The sequence below is a fragment of the Neomonachus schauinslandi genome, chromosome 12 (assembly GCF_002201575.2).
Source record: "Neomonachus schauinslandi chromosome 12, ASM220157v2, whole genome shotgun sequence".
In the NCBI taxonomy this organism is placed as follows: Eukaryota; Metazoa; Chordata; class Mammalia; order Carnivora; family Phocidae; genus Neomonachus; species Neomonachus schauinslandi.
Genome location: NC_058414.1, coordinates 30,453,166 through 30,467,102, shown reverse-complemented (window position 1 = coordinate 30,467,102; position 13,937 = coordinate 30,453,166). Strand labels below are relative to the sequence as shown.

The 13,937-nt window shown below is 38.4% G+C and overlaps 1 protein-coding gene across 1 annotated transcript in view; it reads right to left on the bottom strand.

Moving 5' to 3' along the window:
* The window catches only part of DMTF1 (cyclin D binding myb like transcription factor 1), a 44,148-nt gene extending 33,357 nt beyond the window's left edge, over nt 1-10,791 (bottom strand). Inside the window, exon 1 of the mRNA XM_021689818.2 lies at nt 10,674-10,791. The gene's annotated coding sequence lies outside the window, so the exon portion shown is untranslated. The remainder of the gene's footprint in view (nt 1-10,673) is intronic.
* Nucleotides 10,792-13,937: the final 3,146 nt, after the last annotated feature.

Here is a 13,937-nt window from a genome sequence, read left to right as displayed (position 1 = left end):
TTCAATAAGAACAATCATGTTCTGCTGGTACGTTCATGACACTCTAGCCTCAAGCCTCTGTGATGTCTCAACTAGAAAAAGAAAGACAAAAACCAGAATTCTTTTCTAAATAGACCTTTTAGAAATCAAATCAGCCTTTGAAACTATTCCCCAATGAAAGGCAGAAATGAGATCTTGTACCTATTAAGTTAGTACATTATTTCCAAATATGAACAGAAAGTAGTTTATAGGCAGATTCTCAACCCAAGTTGTCCCTCAACAGGCAAATATTCTCCGAAAAAAAAAGAGGTTCAACTGTGCTACTGGCTCTTTGAACTGCAGAGAGTACATGCAACCTAACCCAGGGTGTAGAGTACCACAAATACTACCAGTAACTGTATTTTTTTCTTTATGTAATTTACTAACACCTCCTTATACATAATACAGTATTTCATCTTAAAGCATTAAAAACTATATCATATCTGTGAACAATCCTGCCTCCGGATCTGTGGGAAGAAAAAGAAACCCTAAACAATTGAGCCAGAAAAGATAAATTATAAGCAAGCTCCTGAATCCAATGTGAAACTTACAAAATCACAAGTGTTTTTTAAAGGTTTCTTTCAATAAACTCATTATAATCCCAAAGGGTCATCCAAAGAATCAAAAAGTTCAACACAATTTGAGATTTAAGGGGTATTTCAGCAAAAGCTAACAGCTGAAATTTCCATTTTAGCAGTGTTCTAATGAGAACGCCTCTCTCCAGGATGGTTATATTTTGAGAATTGCTATACATAAATAAGTCTGCAGTGAAAAGGTACAGATCCTGCTAGAGAAACCTCCAGTCAGCTATTAGATTTCATGTTGTTCTTATTTCTAATCCATTAAATTTTCTCAAAAGGCTGTTTAGTAATATTGCAGAAGATGGAGAAATTCAATGTTAAAAAAACTCATCCATAAACGTACCAGAAGCAGAGTTCACTCTTTGCTGTGCGTGTGTGTTTATAAATGTGTATACACTACAGTGTATAAGCAATTTATATCCTGCTTTTTAGAGTTTATTCATATTAAAAAGTATAATGAAACCAAGCTAGGTTATCTAACTGAAGTTTTCGGTATCACGTAAAACTTACACCACATAAAAAACATGACATTATTTAATAACTGCCCTATCACTGGACATTTGTATTGTTCCAAATTTTTCATTTCCTTAAAACATACTGAAACATTTATACAATCTATTTCCTTAAACAGTATTAATTAATGGAAATTATTACATAAAAGAATATGACAAAATTTAGAACTTTTTAAAAAAAGATTTTATTAGAGAGAGAGAGTGCACAAGCGAGAGCACAAGAGTGGGGTGAGAGGCAGGGGGAGAAGCAGACTCCCCGTTGAGCAGGGAGCCCAATGCGGGGCTCGATCCCAGGACCCTGGGATCATGACCTGAGCCGAAGGCAGACACTTAACTGAGCCACCCAGGCGTCCCAAAATTTAGAACTCTTAAGTCACGCCGAGACAGGGAGACTGTAAGGGACCTCATGGAAAAACAAAAAAAGCTATTCTTTTTTTCTTTGTTCCTTTTCCTGCTTCTAATTTTGCTAGGACCTGCACCCCCACTTTATACATGCCTTAATGTATGTCTTCCTTGTAAAGGTCAAGGAGTTAATGATTTCTTTGAAGTCTTCCAGCACAACTGATAACGTCTAAGGAGTGGCCAGATGAGGTCCTCATGAATGTTTTCCAAGACCACAGACTCCAAACACCCAGATGCCAAGACCCCAGGCTCCAGGGCCATTAAGTGACTTGAGGAGGACACCTGAGCACTAGTCCTTCTTTGACCAGTTCCTGGATGCCTGCGAGGACATGTACACCAGACCACCATCCTTAATAATAACTCCAGACCAGCAAACAAAGATGAGACTCATGCCTGTTTTCCTTTGAGTCTCCCAGACCATCTGTCAGTATCTGCTCTCTTCTATATATTCATTCAACTCTGCTCTCACTTCTTGCTGCCGTGAGTTTTATTTCCATTAAAGCCTAGAACCCCCTTGGCTGGTCCTGTAGTCCTCTGAGTCCTCAGGCCCGGCCTGCCTGCATTAATACTGCAGTCTGTTTTCCAGAAAGATTGTTTGAATTTATATCCAAACCACTGAGGTAGAAACTCTATTCTTGGCAACCTTTCTTTTTTAAGAAAGCACAAAGCAAAAAAACAGCAGAAGAGCTCATTTGATAGGTGCAAAGTAGTCACTGGTTTAGTGTTTTAATCAATTTCATCAGGACCCAAATTAATCTGAAACTAAGAAAAAATAATATAGATTTAAGACAATATGGAGATATGGTGAGATAATAATACCAGAAAAAAGGAGTCCGAGATAGCTAGCTGAAATAAAATATTTAATCCTTGAAAACCTGCATTGGTTACAGGTAATCCTATGCAGTGTAGTAGCTTTAAATCAGAAATCTAGGTTCATTTTTTAAAAATTCGGCAACTCATGTTTGAGATTAGTAAATGTTATTCTAAGGTGCTTGTCAAATTAACAAGCATATTTGTTCAATAAACAAATATTTACCACTTATCTACTATATATTAAGCACTCTCTAGGCACTGGGGATGTTGTGCCCCCCCCTTTTTTAAACTGTCTCTTTAGGTATGACTCACTTTCCTGAGGTCTCCCCCACTGTAGTTAGAGCTAGGAGGTCAGTGTATTTATTAATATTTAAGAAACTAATCTGGTTTTATTTTAAATTTATTTTTAATAGGTAACACATTTACATAGTTCAAAATTCAAAAGATAAAGGTGGTTATACAGTGAAGTTTACTTCCTGCTCCAGTTCCCTAGTCACCGGGTCCCCCTCCCTCTATAGGTAAACTGTTACCAATTTCTCAGACTTCCTTCCAGCTATTTAATGCATATATAAGTCAATACAGCCCTTCTTGCTACATATACTCTTTTTACAGAAATAGTATCATACTACCAACACGGAACAGTACCTTAACGGCTACTTTCCAGTGCTTCAGCAAGATGAGGAGACACCACTAACAAGCATGTGACTGCAAGCTAGCGAACTGATTAATAGCAAAGTCCCTAGCGTGGGACCTGCTTTGGCCTGTTGCGGGAAAAAAACCAAAAACCAAAAACCAAAAAAACAACCCAGCAGCAAGTATGGCTGAGGCTTTCCATAAAGGAGAGTAGCTGAATGGAAGGTTGGAGATAAAGACAGGGGTAGATCTCACAAGGCCTTACAATTCCTTGGATAGTTTTCAGTTGGGGAATATAATTTACATTTTTAAAAGATCACTTAGACTGCAGTATGGAGAATGGGTGAGTAAGTTATGAAGACAAGCTGTTGTCCAAGATTGGATTCTTGTTTGGACTGTTGACAGCAGTCAAAGGAGGGAGACTGAACAAAGGATATATTCTGGAGCAGTGTGGACAGGATGTGCTGAACGAAGAGATGGAGATAAAGGGAAGGGGAGCCATCTCAAGCTGATTCCTGGGCTTTTGGCTTGAACAGCTGATTGAGTCTGGTGGCACTCAGATATATATTATGTATTTTTATTACTATTAGAATGAATGATTAACGTTGTAAGGCATTCAAACGAAGAGATCACATTGACAGAAGCTGGAATTCAACAAGGACTAGACATATCAAGACAAACAAGTGGCATGCAAATACATTTTTTAAAGATTTATTTATTTATTTATTTGGGGGGGGGAGGGTAAAAGAAGAGGGAAACGGAGAGAAAGTCTCAAGCAGACTCTGACCTGAGCAGAGCCCGAATGGGGCTCAATCTCATAACCTTCAGCTAAAACCAAGAAGTCAGAAGCTTAACCCACTGCACCACCCAGGAGCCCTGGCAAATAATTTTTAAACATAGTATCACCCAGAGAGGTTAGATAAGACAGCCTAGATTCCAGTTCTAGAGCAGACTTTAACAGGTGGAAATCAAGCTATATATAAACAAGCAAAGGAGACTGAAAAGGACCAGCTAGTGATGCAGAAAGAAAACTAAGGTGTTAATCAAGAGACACAGAGTGTTTTTCAAGGAGCATTAAGTAGTCAACCGTGTTAACAGAGACGTAAGACGATGGAGAGGTTACTATTTGATCTGTCAATATGGAGAACACTGGTGGCCTTAAAAGTATCTGAGGTACATTGGGGACAGCAGCCCTATTGGAATAGGTAGAGAATTGAAAGTACGGAGACAAGACAAACAACAGGTCGTTTATGAGGTTTGGTTTTCAGGGCAAGTGAGAGTACTAGCTACAGTAATGTCTAGAGAGCTGTTATTTAGAAAAGCACATTTGTATTCTGATAGGACTATGAGAGTGCCTAAGAAATGTTGGTGAATAAACTTGTGATAGTAAGGTACAAAGCTGAGTATTTTATTGCCTTCCATTCTAATTCATTAAACAGGAAACTATGCTTAGCTTCTGGACCTGTTCCTTATTTGGTTTATCGGGGAAATGTATCAGAAAGATACATCAACTTTTTAGTCTTCTTTTGTACTGTCATCAGCCTACTGAAGTCTTCCCTTTATTCTCTGTAAAGGGTTATACTGTATATACTATTTTTATACTAACTAGAAATAAGAGGAAAAAAATTTTAACAGCCATTTTAACTGGTGAAATGGCTTTTTAGCACGTTTCCACCCATCATTTGGTGGCTATCTTGAACAGCAACAATATACTAATAAAATCAAGAAAAGAACATGTGAAATGTGATCTAAAAGATTTATAATGAAATACATCCACATTTAAATGAGAAATATATTTGTCTTCATTTAGAATTCCCAACGAATGAAAACTCTATTTAACGTAGGACAAAAGAACAACTCTGGATCTGGTACTTAATACAGAATTTAATTAAAGAAATGAATCCTTCATCCTACTTCATTCCGGTATTGATGTGAAGTTCTTATTCAATGGATTATCTTAGACTGGTAGTTCCATCAACTAAATCTACATACAGGCATAACTCATTTTATTACACTTCACAGACACTAAGTTTTTTAATATAGTGAAGGTTTATGGCAACCCTGTGTTAAGCAAGTCTATTGGTACTACTAATAGCATTTGCTCACTTTGTGTAACATTTTGGTAATTCTCAAACTATTTTCAACTTTTTCATTATTACAGTTGACCCTTGAACAACACAGGTTTGAACTGCCTGTGTCCACTTATATGTGGATTTTTTACAATACAGTACTGTAAATGTATTTTCTCTTAGGATTTTCTTACATTTTTTTTCTCTAGTTTACTCTATTGTAAGAATACAGTATATGAATGTGTAACATACAAAATATGTGTTACTTGACTGTTATTGGTAAGGCTTCTGGTCAATAGTAAGCTATTAGTTTTTGGGAAGTCAAAAGTTATACAGGGATTTTCAACTGCCCAGGGGGCCACCTCCCCTAAGCACCCAACAACTGTATATTGGTTGTGGTGATCTGCGATCAGCGCTTAAGACTAGCTGATAGCTCAGATAACATCTTTTAACAGTTATTTAAGTTACGCACATTGGTTCTGACATGTTCTTGCATGCTTTTAAATGAACTACAGTAAAGTATAAACATAACTTGTATATGCCCTGAGAACCAAAAAAATTCATTTGACTTGTTTTATTGCAATCGTTGCTTTATTGCAGTGTCTGGGAATGAACTTGCAGTATCTCTAAGGTAGGCCTTTAATGGTCCTAATTTTCCAAGTAAAATGTCAAGTATCTTCCAAAAACTACAACCAAAAGTGGCATTTCTTCCTAGTTTGGGAACTAGTTTTGTAGATAAATTTGTACCAGTTTCTGAACAGTTCCAAGTGTGGGAGGATATATTTTAGCGGAGATCATGAAAAGCACAGGAGCTAAAAGTTGCTGACCCTCCAAGTTTGGACTCGGAATTCTACACTGAAAGATGTGATAAGACTAAGCATTCAGTATTATAAGATACTTTTATACGGGGAAATCAAGCAAGCTACAGAACGTGTAACACTAGAATTTTATTGAATGAGTTGAATGAAAAACACTGAGATGCAAGGTTTCTGGGGTAATTCAACTAATAAGTCAGTAAGGCCACATTTAATTTTTAGATGTCTTTTCTTAAACCAATATAAGAAAAGTTATTCATATATTCCTCTGTAACATTTTGTGATGATCTTCCAAACATACTGCTCCATCTTTTAGAACTTTTTTTTTCTGTACTTACCTTATTAAGACTATTTTCCAATATTTCTACTTATTCTTCCAAAGTATTTTTAATGGGTATATAGTATCTAAATTTATCTAACCATTATCCTGTAAATCAACATTTTTGTTTGAGGTTGTGCTATTATGAAGACCCCATAATGACCACCACCATACCTATCACTGCATATTAACTAATGCCTTAGGAAATGCTTATAAGTGGATCTCCTCAGTAATATATAATAAAAATTTTAAAGATATGTTTTAAGATATTTTAAAAGAATACAACTCTTTGCTAATTAGAACATCTCAGTGGAAGAGAATAAGAAACAAGTGCCTATATCCTGAACATGAGTACACAGATCGTTGGCAGAATAGAAAGCTGCGAATACTGGTTTTATTCAAGATAGGAATAGGGACGCTTCACACTGAGATTGAATGCTTTGTACAGTGATTCCAGGCCCCTGGGGATTTGCTCTTCTATACACTTTGTGGAAAAGTTTGAGAAGCAAAGCTATAAATGAACATAAAGCATACAAGACTAAGGTAACTAATGATCCTAATAGCTTAGTTTTAAGGTGGCAAAATAATGACTACACATTGAGTCAAAAAAATTGTTTGTGGAGTTGATTATAAAAGGCTTTAGTTGCTTAAGATGTTGATTTCAACTACCAACTATTTTTTTCTTACATTTTATTTATTTGAAAGAGAGACTGAGCCAGAGAGAGAGCGCACAAGCAGGGGGAGAGGCAGAGGGAGAGGGAGAAGCAGACTCCCCATTGAGCAGGGAACCCTATGCGGGGTCCAATCCACAGGACCTGGGATCATGACCTGAGCAGAAGGCAGACCCTTAACTGACTGAGCCACCCAAGCACCCCCAATTAACCAACTACTGAAAAACAATGTTATTATCAAAGAGAATTAGTTGGCAGTATGGTTCATTTCAAGGTGCAGCATTTCATACCTGGTTTGACAATAAAACCGTATTGCTGATTAAAAAGAAAGACTATTTTTCACCCAGTGCATGATTTAAGAACTTATAATGTATATTTGGCTACATTTAAAAATTTCATCCATTCAAAACTGAGCACTTTATGCAAGGCACCATTAGAAGCTCTTTAAATGGAAATATATCAAATTATCACCATAGTCCTCCGATGTACACTGAAGTTTATTTTTAAAGCACACTTTCTTGACAGATACAAACATACACATAGTCAGTAAATAAACAAAATGAGCATTTCTTCTGCTACACAGTATGTGATGGTAAATAAAGATTACTGTTGACAACCCAGTGCTTGGAAGAATGGCCTGACAGCCTGACAACAGTGTCAGCTTAAAACAAAACAAAACAAAACAAAACAAAAACTGTTCATAAAGGGATCTCTGGTGTGCTTTTTCCTGACAACTTCTTTCGGGAATTCTGTCCTGGAATGGGGTATCTTTCCACAAACTTGAAGCAGCAGACGTGATAAACAGGTTCCTTCTTTTACTTATCTTTATGGAATCAAACCAAAACCAAAACCTGTTTGTGATTTCTATTACAAGAATTCTCTTCACAAAAGGGAAAAAAAGGTGGGGGGAGGGAATGATATGAAAGCAAACAAATGCCATGTTTAATAAATCTATCATTTAACAAAGCAACAGGTTCGTAACTTTCTCAGGTCATTTCCCATCATTTGAGAATAAAAAAAGCTTTGGAACTGAAATTGAGGTACACCAATCCCTAAGCAAACCTTTTATATGGAAAAAAAGTGTTAAAGATTAGGGCAGTAAGAGAAGATTGACTATTTAAAAATAAAACTCCATTTTGAGAAGATAAACATCCCATCTTAAATAAGTAGCCTCTAAGACCAAAAAAAAAAAAAAAAAAAAGAACTCTTCAACTTCATTGTTGTTCTAAAGTTTTGCTGTCCCTGGAACGGTTATAAATGTGTGTTCAATGTGATCTAGGAGCTCAATACTTTAAAAAACACTTCCCAACCCTCCTAAATTTTTAACATCTATGTGCCAGGTTGTAAATCCCTAGGGATGCTAGTGTTTCACATTAGTGTATTTATCCTCACAGGTGTTAACTTTAAGCCACTGTACTTAATGGAGCATGATAAAAGCAACTGTTTATAATAACATGAGGTTATTGTCAGAACACACAATTTTATTACAACATTAATAAAAACTAGGGTCTGTAGATGTTGGAGAGATAAATGAATAAAAGGAAAAGCTTTTGTTGTTTGTATTTCAATACTAACTAGCAATATCTAGCCTTACAAATAAGGCTTCTCTCTCCCATTGCCTTGGGGTGAAATCAGATAAACTTGCTCCATCATAAACAAACCAACCAACCCTTAAAAAAAAAAAGGGGGAACTTAAAAAAGATTCAAGGGGATATCTGCCTTCTTTTGATATAATTCTCTATTAGTAACCATTTCCCAGCCATACTCTGCTTTCAAAGATCAAATCCTAACTCCAAAACATTCTTGTGATTGCTTCCCCTCAAAATATTTCTAAAACCTGAACGTTTTGTGGGAAATATTTATACAGTATATATTTATTCATATCACTGCTTAAGGTATGAACTTGAAGTTCCAAGCAAGTATGCAATGCCTAGTACTTACTGATTAACTGTAGATGAAAAAAGGGCAATAGCATTTTGGCTCCACGATCTAGCTCAACTGCAATCAAATAGAGAGATTCACGCAGCAAATGCAGATTCTAGATCAGTCCCAAAAAGCCTATTTTGGGGTGAGCCTATAAACTAAAATAGTAAAACAAAACAAAACAAAAAATTAGCTTCTTGGTGGCACATAAGTTTATGGAAGTAATAATGATGAGATAAACATGAAATGTCTTTTTCATAACTGTAATTTTTTTCCAGACAAATTCAAGCTATTTATTGTCCCTGGTGAATGAAAAAACAACTATTCTCACACCAAATTTTTCTCAAACAGCCTGACAATTTTTTTGTAAGGTTAAGGAACTGCATTTTAATTTTTTCCTGAATCTTAACTAAATTTCTCAATCTTAACCTAATTAATGCGCTCTTATCACTCCGCCACCATAGTAAAACGCTAAGTTTTTGGTATTTACCGCCACATAACCTTCAAATGTTAAAGTGGTGGTAATTACTCAAATTACTAAAAAACAAAACAGTAATACTAAAAAGATTATTAGAAACAACTTTAAAGCCGGCTCAAAGAAAGAAGCTTAACGGACAAATATGAAAACCTTTAACTGAAAAAGAAAAAAAGATTTCCCGTTTGTAAAACTTTCAACACAATGGAAGAGTATTTTCTTACTTGGACTGGAGCTTAAAAGCTATAAATGGTTAATTTCCTTGCACGAATTAAAAATAAAGATATAATTAGTAAAAGATAAAAAAATTCGAAATGGTATTATTCTATGCTTAAAACGTTGCATACTCGAAAGTCACCCTACAGACTGAATTTTGTCGGATGTCCCAACAAGCAGCCTCGCCTGTCAGGAGGTACACGACGATGAATCAAGTTACAAGAAAAGCAACCACACACCGAATTTGAATTTCCAGATTCAAACATGGAAAGGGAGAGGGAGTCCTAACTTACATTCCATATAATTATCACCCTCTCCTTATCTTCACCTAGTATTTTTATTATAAAAACAGATGCTCTATCATTCAACTGCATAGAACGGCACTTGGCCACCCCACTCTCAAATCTACGCCAGAGACTGGGTCAAAACAAAGTCCATTTTAAAGGACAAGATTAAAAAATTTAAAAACTTCCTCAGAACTCAGCAAAATATGACAATTACTACTTTGCAGACGCCTTTTACGGTTCTCTGCTCGACTAGGACACTCTCCCCGCAGTCAGTGCTGGTCCTTTTTGAGAGGCTGACAGAGATAACTACGGCCAGCAACCTCGACTGCCTCTGCATGGGCCTTGAATAGCAGAGCTAGAACGAATCCCGAAAGATGGAAGAGTCTAAGACGCAAACAAGGTAAAAGGAAAAAAACGGGGGGGGGTGGGTAACGAGACCCGCCCAACTCTCTCAAGCCCACCTCTCCTTCACTGGACCACATAAAACCGAAAAGGTAACAAAAAAAAAAACAAAAAAGGAACACCACGAGAAAGCAACTAAGGCTTCCTTACTCTCCGCATTCTCGGGTCCAATTCTTTACCGAAGCTCCCGGCCCACCCCACCCCCAGGGGTCCCGGCGCCATTTAGCTCCTCCGAAGCAGCCGCCATTTTCCGCCCCCGCCGGATCGCTGGGGCGCCTCGGCGGCCGCTCTCTACGCCACTCTGTAGCCCGAGCCACCGCCGCGGGTCAGGCCCTGAGAGGGAGGCCCTGGCCTGAGCGTGCGGGGACGGCAGCTTCAGCATCATGAAGGCCCAGCTCCGACCCCGCCCGCGGTGCCTGGGTGCCCACAGCCTGCGCCGGCCGGCGGGAACACACTGGCAGCAAGGGGGCCGGACAGGCTCCACTGGGCGGAGCGGCCCTGGCGGCGGTTGGGACCTGAAGGTTCCATCGCACTTACTTCCTGTTTTGGGTCCGGGCACTTTGGAAGAACCAGGATGGAGGCTCCAAAAAATACCAGGATGGAGGAAGCAGCCACGGGCAAGAGTGGCTGCAGCTGGAGTGAGCGAGCGCGACGAGCCACCGGAAACGGAGCTACGACCGCGCCCCGCCCCTAGCCCCCGCCCGCTCCCCCTCCCGCTCTCCTCTCCCTTGGGACTGCCCTGCATGTTGGCTGCTCGCGTCATTTCCGGCCAAGTCGGAGCGCGGAAAAAAAGTCCCGGGTTAATGGAGCTTCGGAGACCGGTCTGTGTAGCGTTTGTTTGTGATCCGCTCCTCTTCTCTCTTCCTACTAGGAAATCTCGGTACCGACGATTCTGCTGCTGATGCTGTAAAGGAGGCCCATCTTTCTTTGGCGTAACTGTGGTGTTGCTGGCTCGGGGGGCAGTTGGGCCCAGCTGGCCGAGTTTCAGAAATTCGCCAGGCTCCAGAGCAGATACAGCCGGGCATGGAACGGAATGAGAGCCTTGTCTAGATGCAAAAGAAAGCCGGGAATTCTGTCTGGCCCCTCACAGTTAGTTTGCATTGCCGTAGGCGCTTTGGGCGTGTGACGCAGTTCTGGTCAAAAGTATCCTCTGTGAGCGTAGCAAGATGCTACTCTAGTGCACAGTCCGACTTAAAGCACTGTCTTTTCTAAGCCAGCTGCTCTTCAACTACGTGGGAAACTTTTAGAAAGGACCAATAGTCGGGCCTATCCCCTAGACCAGTCTTTCAGAAGCTCCGTGAGACCGTGGCAGAGATTGTGATTTTAGAGAGTTTCGAGTTTGAAAATCTTAATGGTGGAGTGGTCCGAACCTGTTAAACTGTATGATTCCGATCTCGTTTTACTTGTTTATAAAACTAGATTTACTGTAGTCTTTCTGTACTGAGATGACAGAAGTTATAAAAGTTAGACTTGACTAATGTTCTTGCTTCCAACAACTATGTGTAGACTCCCACTACGTTGTCACAAGGGGAATGTAGTCCGCCTCAGTCGTAAAGGTCAAAAAAAGGCTATGGAGAATGTGATTATGTACTCCCAAATTGATCCTAAGTAGCTAATGAAGTTAATAATGCTTAGTAATTCCCCCCCCCCCCATTATTTAAGCATGTTTTGATTTTTCTATGCAGTGGTGGTTTCCTTTGACTACAAAGTATCGTTGAAAGACTTGGTGGTGGTGGTGGTAAAAAAACTACACAACGAAATGGGTTTAGAAACAAATATTTAGATTTTAAGCCAAATGTACATAGTTTCCAGCAGTAGTCCACATAAGCATGCTATTCTTTGGGGTAAAAGAATTTTTCAGTCATAATCGTTGGGTTTCACAAAAGGAGTGTAAAACTATGATGAGATACTATTATACACCTATTAGAATGACTAAAATAAAAGCCACAGACAACACCAAATTCTTGTGAGGATGTGGAACAGGAACTGTCATTAATTGCCAGTGGGAATGCAAAAGGTTACAGTCACATTGAGAGACAGCTTGGCAGTTTCTTACAGAACTAAACATTCTTACTGAATGATCCAACAATGGCTCCTTGATATTTACCTAATGAGCTGAAAAGTTATGTCCACATAAAAACCTGCACACAGATATTTATTGCAGTTTTATTCATAATTGTCAAAACTTGGAAGACACCAAGATGTGCTTCATTAGGTGACGGGATAAATGGTGGTACATCCATACAATTGAATATTATCTAATGCTAAAAAGAAATGAACTATCAAGCCATGAAAGGATATGAAGGAAGCTTAAATGCATATAACTAAGTAAAATAAGTCAATCTGAAAAAGTCACACACTGTATGATTCAAGCTATATAACATTCTGGAAAGGGAAAAACTGGAGATAGTAAAAAAGATCGGTAGTGGCCAAGTTTTGGGGCTGGGGAGAGGAATACATGGAGCAGAGGATATTTAAGGCAGTGAAACGATTCTCTATGATACTGAAGTGGTAGATACAAGTGCTTCTACATTTATTAAAGCCTACAAAATGTACACCACCAATAGTGAACCCTAATGTGAGTTATGGTCTTTGGGTGATAATGATGTGTCATTGTTGGTTCTTCATTTGTAATAAATGTACCATTCTGGTGGGTGATAATAATGGAGGAGGCTACACATGTGTAGAGTAGGTGGTATATGGGAAGTCTGTACCTTTCTCTCAGTTTTGCTGTGCATTTTAAACTCCTCTTAAAAAAAAGGTCTATTTGAAAAAAGAAGGAATGAAAGTGCGAAATAAGCCTTTGGGTTTGGACAACATGAGCCAGAGTTTTTTGAGTGTTTATGTGTCAAAGGCTTTACGTGTTTTAAACTCATTTAATGTTCCCAAGTGTCAGATGCATTAGTACAGTTACTACAAATGAATCCTGTTTTAGACAACCAGAAAGAAGTGAAAAAATGTTGGGGGCACACAGCAGATAAGTGATAGAGTCAGAATTAAATCCTCAGCTCCAGAGCCCCTGCTCTGAACTCTACTACTCTTTTGCAGCTCACAAAGTACACTTTGGCAACAGTCTTTTTTATTACAAAAACAAGTTATTTCAACCAGTTTCCAGAGTCTTTACTGAACAGGAAAATGGACATGTTCGACCAATTTTCAAAATTAAATGCCAGAAGCAGCATTTTATTACATCTAAATTTATTACCAATATGTGATACTCTGTACTCTATTTGGTTATTACATATATCACTCAATTTTTAAGTGGGTACATAAGTAATATGTAAGCAAAACCATGAAGTAGGATTGTATTGGGGAATAGATGTTGAAGTTACACCTGAGTATGCATCTTGGCTTTATTGCTTTGTAGTGGGTATGGTAATTCACTGCTCAGTTTCATTTGCCTTCAAAACATGGGAATAATAAAATCTACCTCCCAAAATAATGTAGGCATGCATTGCACAGAGCCTGACGTGTGTAGTAAGCACTTAAAAATGAACCAGAAAAGCAATTACTCTCAGAGCAATTCTAATGAAATAATAATTACATATGTAAAATTGTTAACATTTATGAGCAAGTGGTTCCTAATTAGCCACACTTTTCATAAAGCATAACCATATAGGATTCTTTTTCACCAAGGCATGCAGAGTGGTATCTAAATTATAGTCTGTCTATCCATTGTCCTCTGCAAAATTTTGCAGCCTGCACTCTGCTGCACTCTGCTGTTAATTCTCTGAAAAAGTCAAGCACATCCTCATAATTCTCCCTTTCTGGGTAGGTTTCTTTCATAATTACCTTTTCCAA